The sequence below is a fragment of the Lissotriton helveticus genome, chromosome 1_1, assembly GCF_964261635.1.
Source record: "Lissotriton helveticus chromosome 1_1, aLisHel1.1, whole genome shotgun sequence".
Taxonomy (NCBI): domain Eukaryota; kingdom Metazoa; phylum Chordata; class Amphibia; order Caudata; family Salamandridae; genus Lissotriton; species Lissotriton helveticus.
In genome coordinates, this window is record NC_136057.1 from 15,042,023 (window position 1) to 15,059,258 (window position 17,236).

A 17,236-nucleotide genomic window follows, 5' to 3' on the forward strand; every position below is an offset into this window, starting at 1 on the left:
CTACACTATGAGATTAAGCACAGTTTTTGTACTGTGCTACGTGCAATTTGTGGAGTGCGAATCAGTACAAACTAAGTATAACCAGTGTTAGCGTGCACACATACACCCCCACCCCAACCCCCACGCCCAACCCAGGCATTCAGCAGACATCCTCCACAAGTGCAAACCAATGTGGGACATGCACTTCTGCTGAGCACTTCGACCCCGCAGAGCAGGCTTTGAGCACTATCTAGCTCTGGCGTCATTGAAGGTCAGCGGGACCCGAGGCTTGAGGCAAAGTCTGAGCTTGAACTGCTGGAAACGGTCTCTCATTTCCTTCCTCTTTTTTTCTTCACACACCCTCAGCCCTCCTTCTGAGGGCAGCACTTCACTCCAGGAAACAGCCACACAGAGAGGCACTCACACAGAGAGACACTTACACAGAGAGGCACTCACACAGAGAGGCACTCACACAGAGAGGCACTCACACAGAGAGACTCACACAGAGAGACACTCACACAGAGAGACTCACACAGAGAGGCACCCACACAGAGAGGCACTTACACAGAGAGGCACTCACACAGAGAGGCACTTACACAGAGAGGCACTTACACAGAGAGGCACTTACACAGAGAGGCACTTACACAGAGAGGCACTTACACAGAGAGGCACTGAAAGACCAGCCAGACGTCCTCTTGTGGTGACAGCGAAGCCTCATAAGAGACACCGAGTGGGCGACCAGGTCCCGCGTCCCTTCTGCAGCAGGTAGGTGACTCCAGGCTCCTTTTAGAGCTCTCTCTCTTCCACCCTCCAGAGGTCAGAGGTCTCTCCACAGGACAGCATCCTCAGGAGACTGACTTTCACTGAAGGGCAGAGTTGGGGAGGTGGGCATCCCTGGGGCAGAAGAGGGTAGGGGCATGGTGGAGGAGAGGGGAGTGAAGTGTAGGGTGGCCAAATGATACAGAAAGGTTGATTGACTGAGACATTTAAAAAAGGGGCATTGTCTGGAAAGGAGTGGCAAATGGTGTGGCAGAAATATCAGCTGTACAGAGTAGACTTTTTCACCCCATCACATCCGGATTACATTTGTAACTTATGTTGATACAAAAGGCATAACAATGCTGTGGAGTAAGGATGGGCTTCAAGAAAACAACACATGTTCACTGATCACTGACAATGTTATTCACAAATACTCAAAGTTTTTTTCTAGCAGGTGACACAGACATCATTTCATTAACACTGTCCTGTCTGCCTCCTAGTTCACCTGACACATATCCAATGTGTAATGTTTGCACCCCTGACACATAGCAGACTTGTGCCAAGAATTCTATAAAAAGCAGGTTATTGTTATAAACAGATACAAGGTTTCACTTAATGGAAAAAAGCCAAATGCATCCTCTTAATAATAAAATGTGTCACTTTGTTCTTGCAGAGCTTTAGGCTGAGTTTCCTTCAGAGGAATGTTCTGCACCTCTCCTACTCAATGAAAGATACAGCTGTACAGAGCAGTGTAGCAAAGTTATATTTACTATCTGCTACTCCCTGTAAGATACAGCTGTGCAGAGCAGTGTAGGAAAGTTATTATTTAAATCTGTGTGTCTTCCACTTGTTGTAACATACAGCCATGCAGAGAAGTTTAGTAAAGTTATTTTTATTAACTGCTACTTACTGATTGATAAAGTTGTGTAGATCAGTGTAGTAAAGTTATGTTTATCTGCTACTCACTGTAAGATACAGCCGTGCAGAGCAGTGTAGCAAACTCATGCTTAATATCTGCTACTCACTATAAGAAAGAGGTGTGAAGATCAGTGTAGTAAAGTTCTGTTTAATATCTGAATGCCTTCTACAGACTGTAGGATACAGATGTGCAGAGCAGTATAGTAAAGCTATGTTTAATATCTGAATGCCTTTTACAGACTGTAGGATACAGATGTGCAGAGCAGTATAGTAAAGCTATGTTTAATATCTTCATGTCTCCTACTCACAGTAAGATGCAGCCATGCAGAGCAGTGTAGTAAAGTTATGTTCACATCTGCATGTCTCCCACTCACTGAATGACACAGCTGTACAGATCAGTTTAGTAAAGTTATGTTTAATAACTGCATGCCTTCCATACAGGGTAAGATACAGATGTGTTGATCAGTGTAGTAAGGGTATGTTTATCTGCTACTCACTGTAAGATACAACTGTGCAGAGCAGTGTAGTAAAGTGATGGTTAATATCTGCATGTGTCCTAATCACACTAATAATGGGCACACTATGCAAAGTAGTGCAAGCTTCCCTCAATCATAGAAACATTACAGTGCAGGCACCAGTAGTGCATGCTTCCCTCACTCTACGGACACAAGCCGGAGTAGTGCAAGCTTCCCTCATACATAGAAACAATACAGTACAGGCAGTAGTATTTCATATTTCACACACACTGTGGACACACGCAGGAGTAGTGCAAGCTTCCCTCATACATAGAAACACTACAGTAAAGGCAGTAGTAGTGCATGCTTCCCTCACACATAGAAACCCTACAGTACAGGCAGCAGTTATGCATGCTTCCCTCACTCTACGGACACAAGCCGGAGTAGTGCAAGCTTCCCTCACACATAGAAACATTACAGCACATGCAGTAGTATTTCATATTTCACACACACTGTGGACACATGCAGGAGTAGTGCAAGCTTCCCTCATACATAGAAACACTACAGTAAAGGCAGTAGTAGTGCAAGCTTCCCTCACACACAGAAACATTACAGTACAGGCCGTAGTAGTGCATGTTTCCCCCTCTCTGTGGACACACGCAGGAGTAGTGCAAGCTTCCCTCACACATAGAAACATTACAGCACAAGCAGTAGTAGGGCACACTTCCCTCACTTTATGCACACACGCAGGAGTAGTGCAAGATTTCCTCACACATAGAAAAATTACACTACAGGCTGTAGTATTTCATATTTTACACACACTGTGGACACACGCAGGAGTAGTGCAAGCTTCCCTCACACATAGAAACATTACAGGACAGGCCCTAGTAGTGCATGTTTCCCCCTCTCTGTGGACACACGCAGGAGTAGCACAAGCTTCACTCACACATAGAAACACTACAGTAAAGGCCGTAGTAGTGCATGCTTCCCTCACACATAGAAAAATTACACTACAGGCTGTAGTATTTCATATTTCGCACACACTGTGGACACACGCAGGAGTAGTGCAAGCTTCCCTCACACATAGAAACATTAAGGTACAGGAAGCAGTAGTGCATGCTTCACTCACACATAGAAACACTACAGTAAAGGCCGTAGTAGTGCAAGCTTCCCTCACACATAGAAACATTACAGTACAGGCCGTAGTAGTGCATGTTTCCCCCTCTCAGTGGACACACGCAGGAGTAGCACAAGCTTCACTCACACATAGAAACATTACAGTAAAGGTGGTAGTAGTGCAAGCTTCCCTCACACATAGAAACATTAAGGTACAGGAAGCAGTAGTGCATGCTTCACTCACACTATTGACACAAGCATAAGTCAGTCAGTCAGTCAGTTCAACTTTATTCGGATACAATAGTACCCATAAAAGCACAGAAACAAATACATCACATTAGATAACCAAAATTCAGTTTAAAAACAATTAAAATATCCAGTACACAAATACTAAAGTGACTTGTGAAAAACTATACAAATTATCAGTGCATTCAGAAATGAAGTTATTCTATGTAACGACATCACTGGTCCATCATAGATCTTCGCGCCCTTACTGCAGATTTTTAAAAAGTAGTTGGACAAAAATTAAGATCAGCGTCATCCAATTCTATCATTAATCGATATGCTACCTCCAAACTAATTGGTCTTTTTTTTAATAAAAATACGGTCTTAAAAACTGTTTAACATATTTGGTATAGTATGTGCAGAAAAATATAAAGTGCTTAATGGTTTGCTCACTCCACCCGTCACATGGGCACAAATTAAGATTTGAGTTTGGACTAAAGCCGAGTAGGAAGCAGAGCAAAAATCTAATAGTGCCAGCTCTCAAACGAAACAATAAACTAGTTTCCCAACGGCTCATAGGTAGAGACAGGTATTTGTGAAGTGGGTAGCTTTACCGTTCTATAGCCATATAGTTATGTACAGTTGTCTTCCTGACCGCTACAATCTCCCGTTCATTCTTATATCGGGTGTACAGTGTATTCTGCAATTCTTTTTTAGCGACTGAGATCGCAAGTGTGGGATCCCAAAAGATGTTTTTCCATCTTTATACTACGTAAGCTACCCAACACTCCGCCCAGCCATGGGATGTCCAGACACTTATCGCAGCGTAAGCAGTCCTTAATTATTGACTGTGTCAGGGAGGCTGCTTCATTCTTCCATACAGCAACCCACATAAGAGCCGGACGCGCCCGAATAAAATCAGTTATGAAATTGATGTTAAGCTCTTTGTGACATGCATATTGGGGGGTCGAAATTGGGACATTCAATAGTTTCCTGCAAAACCTATTCTCTTCTTGCTGTATAGGTAGGCAATTAGCCGTTCCCCAGATCTCAGCACCATTATGAGGACACCGGGGTGCACTGAAGTCTGTAAATTTTCTGCACAGCTAAAAGTGCACCCTCAGATTTAGGGCGAGGTATACTTAAAATAGAATTGGTGGCCTTTGAGAACTTACTTCTGGCGTGAGCTATGTGCTCACTCCAGGAGTTGTTCGAAGCAAAGGCCAATCCCAAATAAATAAATGATGTTACAGATGTCATCTTGTGGCCATCAACTGTAATAGGTGGGAGAATGTGCTTACCCGGGCCACTACTCATTAAAAATGATTTTTTTAAATTTACCAACAGGTCTAAATTCTTCATATAGCTATTAAAATTTTGGACAAGGAGGCGCAGTGAATTAGCAGTACGGCCAATGAGAACTGCGTCGTCTGCATAGAGCAGCACGGGGATGGGTTGTTTATTAATATAAGGGACACCTTGGGTGGCCAGTTTCAAGGATGTGTTCAGGCCATTGATATATATAATAAAAAGCAGGGGGGCCAACACGCACCCTTGTCTGACCCCCCTGCCAATATCAATGACACCCGAGGCATCTCCACCCATCCCGAGTCTTACTTGGGCCTTAAGATCTCTGTGCAAAAAAGCCAGAAAATTCACCAAAGTTTCATCAAGGCCCCCTGCCAGAAGGATAGCCCACAGCTTTGACCTATTAACTAGGTCAAAGGCTGTGGACAAATCAATAAAAGCCATATAGACCGTGGATTTTTTGGCGATAGCATATTTGCAGATATTTAGGTTCAGGTTCAGGCATTGTTCTTTAGTTCCTACCTTTCCTCTGAAACCCAGCTGACAGGGATCTTAGATATTGTTAACTTCTGTCCAATCTATGATCTTATAGTAGAGAACTCTACCTAAAATGTTTAATGTGTTATCTATTAGGGAGATGGGGCGATAATTACACGGTATGGATCTATCCCCTTTTTAAATATCGGGACTATTATACTTCTGGTCCATGTAGCAGGAGTCTTAGCCAACGTCAAATTATTAAAGATATTCAGAAGCAGGGGCGCCCAAAAACCCGGTTTCTACTTAATTAAGTATATGGACAGCCCATCAGGGCCTGGCGCCTTATTCCACAGGCTTTGATTAATTGCTTCAGATACTTCTGAAATACTGATCTCTATCGGTGTTGGCTTGCCCGGGATAGGAAGTGAATTACTTGGGGGTGGGGCAGAATAAATAGTTGAAAAATGGTCCACCAAGTATCACTAGCTATATTGCAGCTAATTGGCGTCGCACACCTCTCACTGCCGCCCAAAAGATATTACCATTTTTTTGATTGGCCGCATCAGACAATTTAATCCAGCGTTCAGTCAAAACTTCTTTCTTCCTATTTTTGACGGCCACCTTATGTTCCTCTCTTGCCCGTTTAACTGTCATAGGACATCTTGGAGTGGCAGTTAGTGCCCTGCGTAGGTTCCTATTCGGCTCAGAGCAAGCATGGTTGAACCATCTAGGGGGAAGTGCCACCTTTTTAAGAGGTTTGGATAAAATAGTTTTGACCGTCCCGCAAATCTTCCCGAAATCCCCAATCATCTGCAACGGTGGGGTTTCGAGAGAAAGGCAAGAGTCAATTATTGGCATATTACTATTTACCAATGTCCTTAACATTTCTGGATTATCGGCCCCCTTCCAATGTAATCTTAACTTATCAGTTGAAACCGATAAATTGGATGCCCCGCATTCAACCTGAAAACTGGGTCGGCAGGTTGCATGTAGTATTATTGCATGGAGAAGCGTGGCTCAGTGGTTAGAGGCGGCAGACCCGGAAGCTGAGATCGACCGTGGACCAGGGTTCGATTCCCCGCCTCGGCGGGTCTCGGGCTCAAAAATTCCACGGACTCGACAATTCTCGCTCCGGTGCCTCCTCGACTCACGGGTTCACACTCTGCGTCTCTGGGCAATAGCTTGCTTAATCTCCACTACGGCCCCTTGCGGCGGGATGCCTGGCTTTCACCTTGTGGACACCCTGCTGGGGTTTCTCACAGGGGAATACCAGGACGTGTTCCCTAAGCAAGCGCCAGGATGCCCTTTGGGTGACAGGTTTGCGCTATATAAGTACACCTACATTTACATTTACATTTTAATGGGGTTGTGATCTCCAAAGTTAGAAGGTATGACTTCAGTAGTTGCCAACTGTTTTACAATTATGGGGCATACAAAGATATAATCTATGGTAGTACTACACCCCCTTCCCCTATAGGTTGGATAATTTATCATGTCAGAACCTGCTGCCAGGTCCATAACATTAGATAGGTCATGGGATTTTATCGGCCCATTAAGTTCCTTGCCTCTACTAATTGAAGGTTGTACAGAAGGGGCCATGCCCTTCGCTGTTCCTATTTTATTAATCCTAGCATTAAAATCACCTCCTACTAGAAATCCCAAAGGGACTCCCTTACCAGATTGGCTATCTAAATCTGAGATGAAATCGAAAAGCTTCATAAAGCTTTTGTTTGGGACTGACTGGAAATCATTATTATAAAAATTTAGCAAATAAAATTGGATTCCTCTTTTGAACAATACGGCCTGAAAATGCAGACTATGAGTTGGGATTGTTGTAAAACTTCCCCCTGCTGTCACCCGAAGTCCCATAAATAAACCACCCGATGGCCTTCCCATCCTGGGAAGGTACACTGAAACAGTGGTATCCCTCAATAAATAAATCTTCAATGGCCCAGGTTTCTTGGAACATGAGAATATCATATTCCCTTATTAAATTTACCCATTAGGTGTTATCTAATTTCGACGGTGGGCCTGCCACATTCCAGCTGAGTACACTCAAACTGGCTTCCTTATCTCTATTTACCAATTTTTTCTTCCCTAGAATTTATTTTGGTGCCTGCAGTGTGTTTTCTTCTGACATATTACTATTAATCGCAGGGTCTAAGAGCTGTGATGGTCACTCTTGGTGGTCTAGGCTGCTAGGAGCTTGATAATTATTGGTCAAGTGTATAGTAGCATAGTAGGTACTGTGGCTTCGTTAATTGAGTATTTTAAACAGGTTTTTAAATTTAGGAAGACGCTTCGTCTGAACGAAATGTAATAGTGTAAATACTATGTATTGTATTAATATCCCCCCTCATTGATGTAATACTGAAAACTGTAAATGAAATGTGATTGTCTGTTGCTTTTATGGTTATATCTTTTTTAGCCGAATAAAGTACTTTTTGACTTTGACTTTGACTTAGTAGCATTCAAAAAGGTGGGTGGTCGTTTATAGAAATATCCCAACGGAAGGGCACTCATGCTAGTGGGAGGGTTCAGGGTTTCATCATTAGTGGACAAAAGATGCCGAACCATCTGGGGCCTTCTGAAATTTAGGACAACACAGTCCCCCTTGATGTATTTATTAGAATGGCCTACCCATCCTACTCTTCTAGCCATAATTATATCCTCCCTTCCGTATGGATCACATTTCTTATGCTTATGAAGCCGGTCCACAGATGTTCTTTGTAAGTAAAACCAGGACTCCCTCTGCCCCTTCTTTAATGCATGGGTTTACATGTTCTTTACATGTGTTATTTTGCGCGCATCCAGATGGTAACCTAGGGGCATATTACCAACAACTAGCGATAATTTTTGTCTCTAACTTGTTTAGAGACAAAAATTATCGCCGCACATCGGCGATTTTTATCGCAGATAAACCTTGCTATTAGCAAGGTTTATCGCAAATGCGATAAAAAACGGCCGCAATGCATGAATATCGCTGAAAAGTCAGCGATATTCATGCATTATCGAGCAAATGCTCTTAGCCATGTTATCCACCTCCCATTGGATAACATAGCTTATAACTACTGAGGGCAGGTGTTAGCTTTTGGAGATATTCGCGCTTAGCGCGAATATCTCCAAAAGTTGGTAATGGGAGATAGCGATGTTAGCGACTGTTTCCAGTCGCTAACATCTTGGCACGCCCACTTTGCATGTCATTAGTGATAAATATCACTGACATGCAAAGTGGGGCCCAAGATGGTCGCTATCTCCTATTAGCTGTCGCTAACTGGTGTTAGCGACAGCTAGGTAATAGGGAGATAATTTTATCTCCGCTTTCTTGGCTTTTAAAGCCAAAAAAGCGGAGATAAACCCCCTTGATAATATACCCCCTAATACTTTTGCTTGTATTATTGGCGTCTTTATTAGAAGACAATGGGACCCCCCTCACTGCATATGGTCCCTGGCGTTAATTAGGGTAATATAGTGGTGGCGGCTAGACATGTAGGGGGTAAGGGTTTATCAGCAGTTGTGTGGCCAGGCTGTGAGGGTTGTAGCGCGATTATACTTTCTCCAACCCTTTTTATGTTAGCGGCATTTATTTTGGACATTTCTTTCCATAAGCCATCAAGTTTTTTAGCAAATACCCCCATTAGATCATCCAATCTGGATTCAAAACCTTCCATTAAGGTGTCCAGAATTTCAATACCCATGTCCGTTGCTGTGGAACCAGTGGCGGAAGGAGGTTCGGTCTGAGTCGAAATAGAATTAGTCACCCTAGCCTCCAATAATCCATTGCCAACGTTATTGCCCAGAGCGTCTGTAACAGAGTCAATTAGCTTACAGCTATGTTCCACTTGATTAGATTTTAGTCCATTTTTCTTTCCAACTGGGGCTGGAACAGTCGGAATCCGTCGTTTAATTGTCTTGCCTCTAGAATACATGCAGTAGTAGTGCAAGCTTCCTTCACACTAACAATGGGCACACTATGCAAAGTAGTGCAAGCGTCCCTCACACGTAAAAACATTACAGTACTGGCAGTAGTAGTGCATGCTTCCCTCACTCTACGGACACACGCAGGAGTAGTGCAAGCTTCCCTCACACATCGAAACACTACAGTACAGGCACCAGTATGCATGCATCCCTCACACTAATAATGGGCACACTATGCAAAGTAGTGCAAGCTTCCCTCACACGTAAAAACATTACAGTACTGGCAGTAGTAGTGCAAGCTTCCCTCACTCTGTGGACACACGCAGGAGCAGTGCAAGCTTCCCTCATTCATAGAGACATTACAGTACAGGCAGCAGTAGTGCATGCTTCCCTCACTCTATGGACACACGCAGGAGTAGTGCAAGCTTCCCTCACACATAGAAACATTACAGTACAGGCAGTAGTAGTGCATGCTTCCCTCACACTAATAATGGGCACACTATGCAAAGTAGTGCAAGCTTCCCTCACACGTAAAAACATTACAGTACAGGCAGTAGTAGTGCATGGTTCCCTCACTCTATGGACACACGCAGGAGTAGTGCAAGCTTCCCTCACACATAGAAAGATTACAGTACAGGCAGTAGTAGTGCATGCTTCCCTCACACTAATAATGGGCACACTATGCAAAGTAGTGCAAGCTTCCCTCACACGTAAAAACATTACAGTACTGGCAGTAGTAGTGCATGCTTCCCTCACTCTACGGACACACGCAGGAGTAGTGCAAGCTTCCCTCACACATCGAAACACTACAGTACAGGCACCAGTATGCATGCATCCCTCACACTAATAATGGGCACACTATGCAAAGTAGTGCAAGCTTCCCTCACACGTAAAAACATTACAGTACTGGCAGTAGTAGTGCAAGCTTCCCTCACTCTGTGGACACACGCAGGAGCAGTGCAAGCTTCCCTCATTCATAGAGACATTACAGTACAGGCAGCAGTAGTGCATGCTTCCCTCACTCTATGGACACACGCAGGAGTAGTGCAAGCTTCCCTCACACATAGAAACATTACAGTACAGGCAGTAGTAGTGCATGCTTCCCTCACACTAATAATGGGCACACTATGCAAAGTAGTGCAAGCTTCCCTCACACGTAAAAACATTACAGTACAGGCAGTAGTAGTGCATGGTTCCCTCACTCTATGGACACACGCAGGAGTAGTGCAAGCTTCCCTCACACATAGAAAGATTACAGTACAGGCAGTAGTAGTGCATGCTTCCCTCACACTAATAATGGGCACACTATGCAAAGTAGTGCAAGCTTCCCTCACACGTAAAAACATTACAGTACAGGCAGTAGTAGTGCATGGTTCCCTCACTCTATGGACACACGCAGGAGTAGTGCAAGCTTCCCTCATACATAGAAACATTACAGTACAGGCAGTAGTAGTGCATGGTTCCCTCACTCTATGGACACACGCAGGAGTAGTGCAAGCTTCCCTCATACATAGAAACATTACAGTACAGGCAGTAGTAGTGCATGCTTCCCTCACACTAATAATGGGCACACTATGCAAAGTAGTGCAAGCTTCCCTCACACGTAAAAACATTACAGTACAGGAAGTAGTAGTGCATGCTTCCCTCACTCTGTGGACACATGCAGGAGCAGTGCAAGCTTCCCTCACACATAGAAACATTACAGTACAGGCCGTAGTAGTGCATGCTTCCCTCATACATAGAAACATTACAGTACAGGCAGCAGTTATGCATGCTTCCCTCACTCTATGGACACACGCAGGAGTAGTGCAAGCTTCCCTCATACATAGAAACATTACAGTACAGGCAGTAGTAGTGCATGGTTCCCTCACTCTATGGACACACGCAGGAGTAGTGCAAGCTTCCCTCATACATAGAAACATTACAGTACAGGCAGTAGTAGTGCATGGTTCCCTCACTCTATGGACACACGCAGGAGTAGTGCAAGCTTCCCTCATACATAGAAACATTACAGTACAGGCAGTAGTAGTGCATGCTTCCCTCACACTAATAATGGGCACACTATGCAAAGTAGTGCAAGCTTCCCTCACACGTAAAAACATTACAGTACAGGAAGTAGTAGTGCATGCTTCCCTCACTCTGTGGACACATGCAGGAGCAGTGCAAGCTTCCCTCACACATAGAAACATTACAGTACAGGCCGTAGTAGTGCATGCTTCCCTCATACATAGAAACATTACAGTACAGGCAGCAGTTATGCATGCTTCCCTCGCTCAATGGACACACGGAGGAGTAGTGCAAGCTTCCCTCATACATAGAAACACTACAGTACAGGCACCAGTATGCATGCATCTCTCACACTAATAATGGGCACACTATGCAAAGTAGTGCAAGCTTCCCTCACACGTAAAAACATTACAGTACAGGCAGCAGTAGTGCATGCTTCCCTCACTCTACGGACACACGCAGGAGTAGTGCAAGCTTCCCTCACACATAGAAACATTATAGTACCATCAGTAGTACTGTATGTTTCCCTCACACTAATAATGGGTTCAGCACGAGCAGGCATAGTGCAAGTATATATGTTATATCCTTCCTTATAGGGACTTTCAGCCAGCTCTCTTCATCCACTGGTCTGTTCTTGTGTCATTCATATATTTCTTCCACCCACTATCACATACAGCATGGGGCAGGGAGTCCGCCCACTGCAGCCATTGGCTGACTTCTCTGTGAGTGATGCCTTTCTACCCTTTCACAAAGAGCAGTTCCCTACTCTGCCTTGGACCAGTATGGGAAAGTGTGTTTTGAAAGGTCAAAAATATATTTTTCTTTATAGTCAATGTTTTATAAAAGCAAGCATTGATAAAGCCAAACGGTTGAAAGCCAACACCAGACCTATTGTCTTTGCTAGTTTTATTAGGAGCAGAGAGACAATGCTGTATCCCACTTCTCTGGTCTGCACTATTTCTGGCTCCTAAGCACAGAGGCTTTCATTTCAAGCATCCCTCATGCCTCCTGCCTCCTACGCAGGTCAACTCCTCCAATGCCCTTGCGCTTTCCTCTCTTCCACAGCACAGAGAGCTTCCCCAACGCACGCCTCATTCCAGTCACCAATAGCCAATGAAGATGGTGATACGCCAGATTTGAAACAACAGGGCAGATACACCAGGGCTGATACACCAGGGCTGATACACAAGGACTGATGAACCACGGCTGATATCCCAGGGATGATACGCAAGGGCTGATACACCAGGGCAGATACACCAGGGTTGATACACCAGGGCTGATACACAATGGGCTGATAAACCACGGCTGATATCCCAGGGCTGATACGCAAGGGTTGATACACCAGGGTGATATCCTAGGGCTGATATATCAGGACTGCTACACCAGGGTTGATACACCAGGTCTGATGAACCAGAGCTGATACACCAGGGCTGATACACCAGGGCTCATACACTGTATCTCATACACCAGGGCTCATACCCTGGAGCTGATACACCAGAGCTGATACACCAGGGTTGATACACCAGGTCTGATGAACCAGGGTTGATACACCAGGTCTGATGAACCAGGGTTGATACACCAGGTCTGATGAACCAGGGTTGATACACCAGGTCTGATGAACCAGGGTTGGTACACCAGGTCTGACACAGCTGGGTTGGTACACCAGGTCTGACACAGCTGGGTTGGTACACCAGGTCTGACACAGCTGGGTTGGTACACCAGGCTGATGCACCAGGGCTTATTTCTCGGGGCTGATATATCAGGACTGATACACCAGGGCTGATATCCCAGAGTTGATACACCAAGGCTGATACGCCAGGAATGATATACCAGGTTTGAAACACCAGAGCTGTGAATCCAGGGTTGATACACCAAAGCAGATACACCAGGCTGATACACCAGGGCTGGTAAACCAGGGCTGACATACCAGGGCTGACATACCAGGACTGATACACCAGGGCTGATACAGCAGGCCTGATAGAGCATGGTTGATACACCAGGGCTTATACACCAGGCCTGATAGAGCAGGGTTGGTACACCAGAGTTGATACACCAAGTCTGATATAGCAGGGATTTGACAGCAGGGTGGTACACCAGGGCTGATATCCCAGGGCTGATATCCCAGGGATGATATATCAGGACTGATACACCAGGGTTGGTACACCAGGTCTGATACATCAGGGATTTGACAGCAGGGTGGTACACCAGGGCTGATATATCAGGGTTTATACACCAGGCTGATATCCCAGGGCTGATATACCAGATTTGATACACGAGGGCTGATGCACCAGGGCTGGTACACCAGAGTTGATATACCAGGGCTGATATACCAGAGTTGATACACCAGGGCTGATATACCGGGGCTGATACACCAGGGCTGATATAACAGGGTTGATACACCAGGGCTGATACAACTGAGCTGATAAACCAAGGCTGATACAACAGGGCTGATGCACCAGGACTGATGCACCAGGACTGATATACCAGGGCTGATATACCAGGGCTGATACACCAGGGCTGATGCACCAGGGCTGATACACCAGGACTGATATACCAGGGCTGATATACCAGGGCTGATACACCAGGGCTGATACACCAGGGATGATACACCAGAGCTGATACACCAGGGCTGATACACCAGGGATGATACACCAGAGCTGATACACCAGGGCTGATACACCAGAGCTGATACACCAGGGCTGATACACCCGGGGTGATACACCTGGGCTCATAACCTGGAGCTGATACACTAGGGCTGATACACCAGGGCTGATACACCAGGGCAGACCCACTGTATCTCATATACCAGGGCTGATACCCCAGGGTTCATACCCTGGAGCTGATACACCAGAGCTGATACACCAGGGCTGACACACCAGGGCTCATACCCTGGAGCTGATACACCAGGGCTGATACACCAGGGCTGATACACCAGGGCTGATACACCAGGGCTGATACACCAGGGCTCATACCCTGGAGTTGATACACCAGAGCTGATACACCAGGGCTCATACCCTGGAGCTGATACACCAGAGCTGATACACCAGGTCTGATACACCGAGGCTGATGCACCAGAGCTTCTACACCAGAGCGGATACACCAGGGCTGATACACCAGAGCTGATACACCAGGGCTGATACACCCGGGGTGATACACCAGGACTCATACCCTGGAGCTGATACACCAGGGCTGATACACCAGGGCTGATACACCAGGGCTCATACACCAGAGCTGATACACCAGGGCTGATACACCACATCTGATACACCAGGGCTGATACACCAGGGCTGATACACCAGGGCTCATACCCTGGAGTTGATACACCAGAGCTGATTCACCAGGGCTCATACCCTGGAGCTGATACACCAGAGCTGATAAACCAGGTCTTATACACCGGGGCTGATGCACCAGAGCTTCTACACCAGAGCGGATACACCAGGGCGGATACACCAGGGCTGATACACCCGGGCTGATACACCCGGGGTGATACACCAGGACTCATACCCTGGAGCTGATACACCAGGGCTGATACACCAGGGCTGATACACCAGGGGTGATACACCCGGGGTGATACACCAGGACTCATACCCTGGAGCTGATACACCAGGGTTGATACACCAGGGCTGATACACCAGGGCTGATACACCAGAGCTGATACACCAGGGCTCATACCCTGGAGCTGATACACCAGAGCTGATACACCAGGTCTGATACACCAGGGCTGATACACCAGAGCTGATACACCAAGGCTCATACCCTGGAGCTGATACACCAGAGCTGATACACCAGGTCTGATACACCAGGTCTGATACACCAGGGCTGATACACCAGAGCGGATACACCAGGTGTGATACACCAGGTCTGATACACCAGGGCTGAAACACCAGGGCTCATACACTGTATCTCATACACCAGGGCTCATACCCTGCAGCTGATACACCAGAGCTGATACACCAGAGCTGATACACCAGGTCTGATACACCAGGTCTGATACACCAGGGCTGATACACCAGAGCGGATACACCAGGTCTGATACACCAGGTCTGATACACCAGGGCTGAAACACCAGGGCTCATACACTGTATCTCATACACCAGGGCTCATACCCTGCAGCTGATACACCAGAGCTGATACACCAGGTCTGATACACCAGAGCTGATACACCAGGGCTGATACACCAGAGCTGATACACCAGGGCTGATACACCAGAGCTGATACACCAGAGCTGATACACCAGAGCTGATACACCAGAGCTGATACACCAGGGCTGATACACCAGAGCTGATACACCAGAGCTGATACACCAGAGCTGATACACCAGGACTCATACCCTGGAGCTGATACACCAGAGCTGATACACCAGGTCTGATACACCGAGGCTGATGCACCAGAGCTTCTACACCAGAGCGGATACACCAGGGCGGATACACCAGGGCTGATACACCCGGGCTGATACACCCGGGGTGATACACCAGGACTCATACCCTGGAGCTGATACACCAGGGCTGATACACCAGGGCTGATACACCAGAGCTGATACACCAGAGCTGATACACCAGAGCTGATACACCAGGGCTGATACACCAGAGCTGATACACCAGAGCTGATACACCAGAGCTGATACACCAGGACTCATACCCTGGAGCTGATACACCAGAGCTGATACACCAGGTCTGATACACCAGGGCTGATACACCAGAGCGGATACACCAGGTCTGATACACCAGGTCTGATACACCAGGGCTGAAACACCAGGGCTCATACACTGTATCTCATACACCAGGGCTCATACCCTGCAGCTGATACACCAGAGCTGATACACCAGGTCTGATACACCAGAGCTGACACACCAGGGCTGATACACCAGAGCTGATACACCAGGGCTGATACACCAGAGCTAATACACCAGAGCTGATACACCAGAGCTGATACACCAGAGCTGATACACCAGGGCTGATACACCAGAGCTGATACACCAGAGCTGATACACCAGGGCTGATACACCAGGACTCATACCCTGGAGCTGATACACCAGGGCTGATACACCAGGCTGATACACCAGGGCTGATACACCAGGGCTCATACCCTGGAGCTGATACACCAGGGCTGATACACCAGAGCTGATACACCAGGGCTGATACACCAGGACTCATACCCTGGAGCTGATACACCAGGCTGATACACCAGGGCTGATACACCAGGGCTGATACACCAGGGCTCATACCCTGGAGCTGATACACCAGAGCTGATACACCAGGGCTGATACACCAGAGCTGATACACCAGGGCTGATACGCCAGGGATGATACACCAGGGCTCATACCCTGGAGCTGATACACCAGAGCTGATACACCAGGGCTGATACACCAGAGCTGATACACCAGGGCTGATACACCAGAGCTGATACACCAGGGCTGATACACCAGGGCTGATACACCAGGGCTGATACACCAGGGCTCATACCCTGGAGCTGATACACCAGAGCTGATACACCAGGGCTGACACACGAGAGCTGATACACCAGGGCTGATACACCAGGGCTGATACACCAGGGCTGATACACCAGGGCTGATACACCAGGGCTGATACACCAGGGCTGATACACCAGGGCTCATACCCTGGAGCTGATACACCAGAGCTGATACACCAGGGCTGATACACCTGAGCTGATACACCAGGGCTGATACACCAGGGCTGATACACCAGGGCTGATACACCAGGGCTGATACACCAGGGCTGATACACCAGGGTTGCTATAACAGGGAGGGCTGTATTAGCTCACTCAAGTCTTACTTACTTTGGGTACTGGCATCTATAATCTTGAACAAAATAGCCCAAACAGCACATGGCCCCTACCCTCCTACATGGTGCCATGGCAGGCATATATTTTAGGTCTGGCATTAGCCATGACCTTCTGATTTTAATAAAATTATATATACATAGTTTCCTTGATGGGGCTTTCAGCGCCCTCTCTTCCGCCATTGGTCTGTAAGCGTGTAATCCACATGTTTGTTCGGCCAGCACAGCATACAGGATGTTGCACAAAGTGCATTTACACACAAACGGAGTTCC

The 17,236-nt window shown here is 46.6% G+C and overlaps 1 protein-coding gene across 1 annotated transcript in view; it reads left to right on the forward strand.

Moving 5' to 3' along the window:
* The first annotated feature begins 390 nt into the window (after positions 1 to 390).
* LOC144766919 (chemerin-like receptor 2) overlaps positions 391 to 17,236 on the forward strand; it is a 112,149-nt gene continuing 95,303 nt past the window's right edge. Inside the window, exon 1 of the mRNA XM_078650617.1 lies at positions 391 to 744. The gene's annotated coding sequence lies outside the window, so the exon portion shown is untranslated. The remainder of the gene's footprint in view (positions 745 to 17,236) is intronic.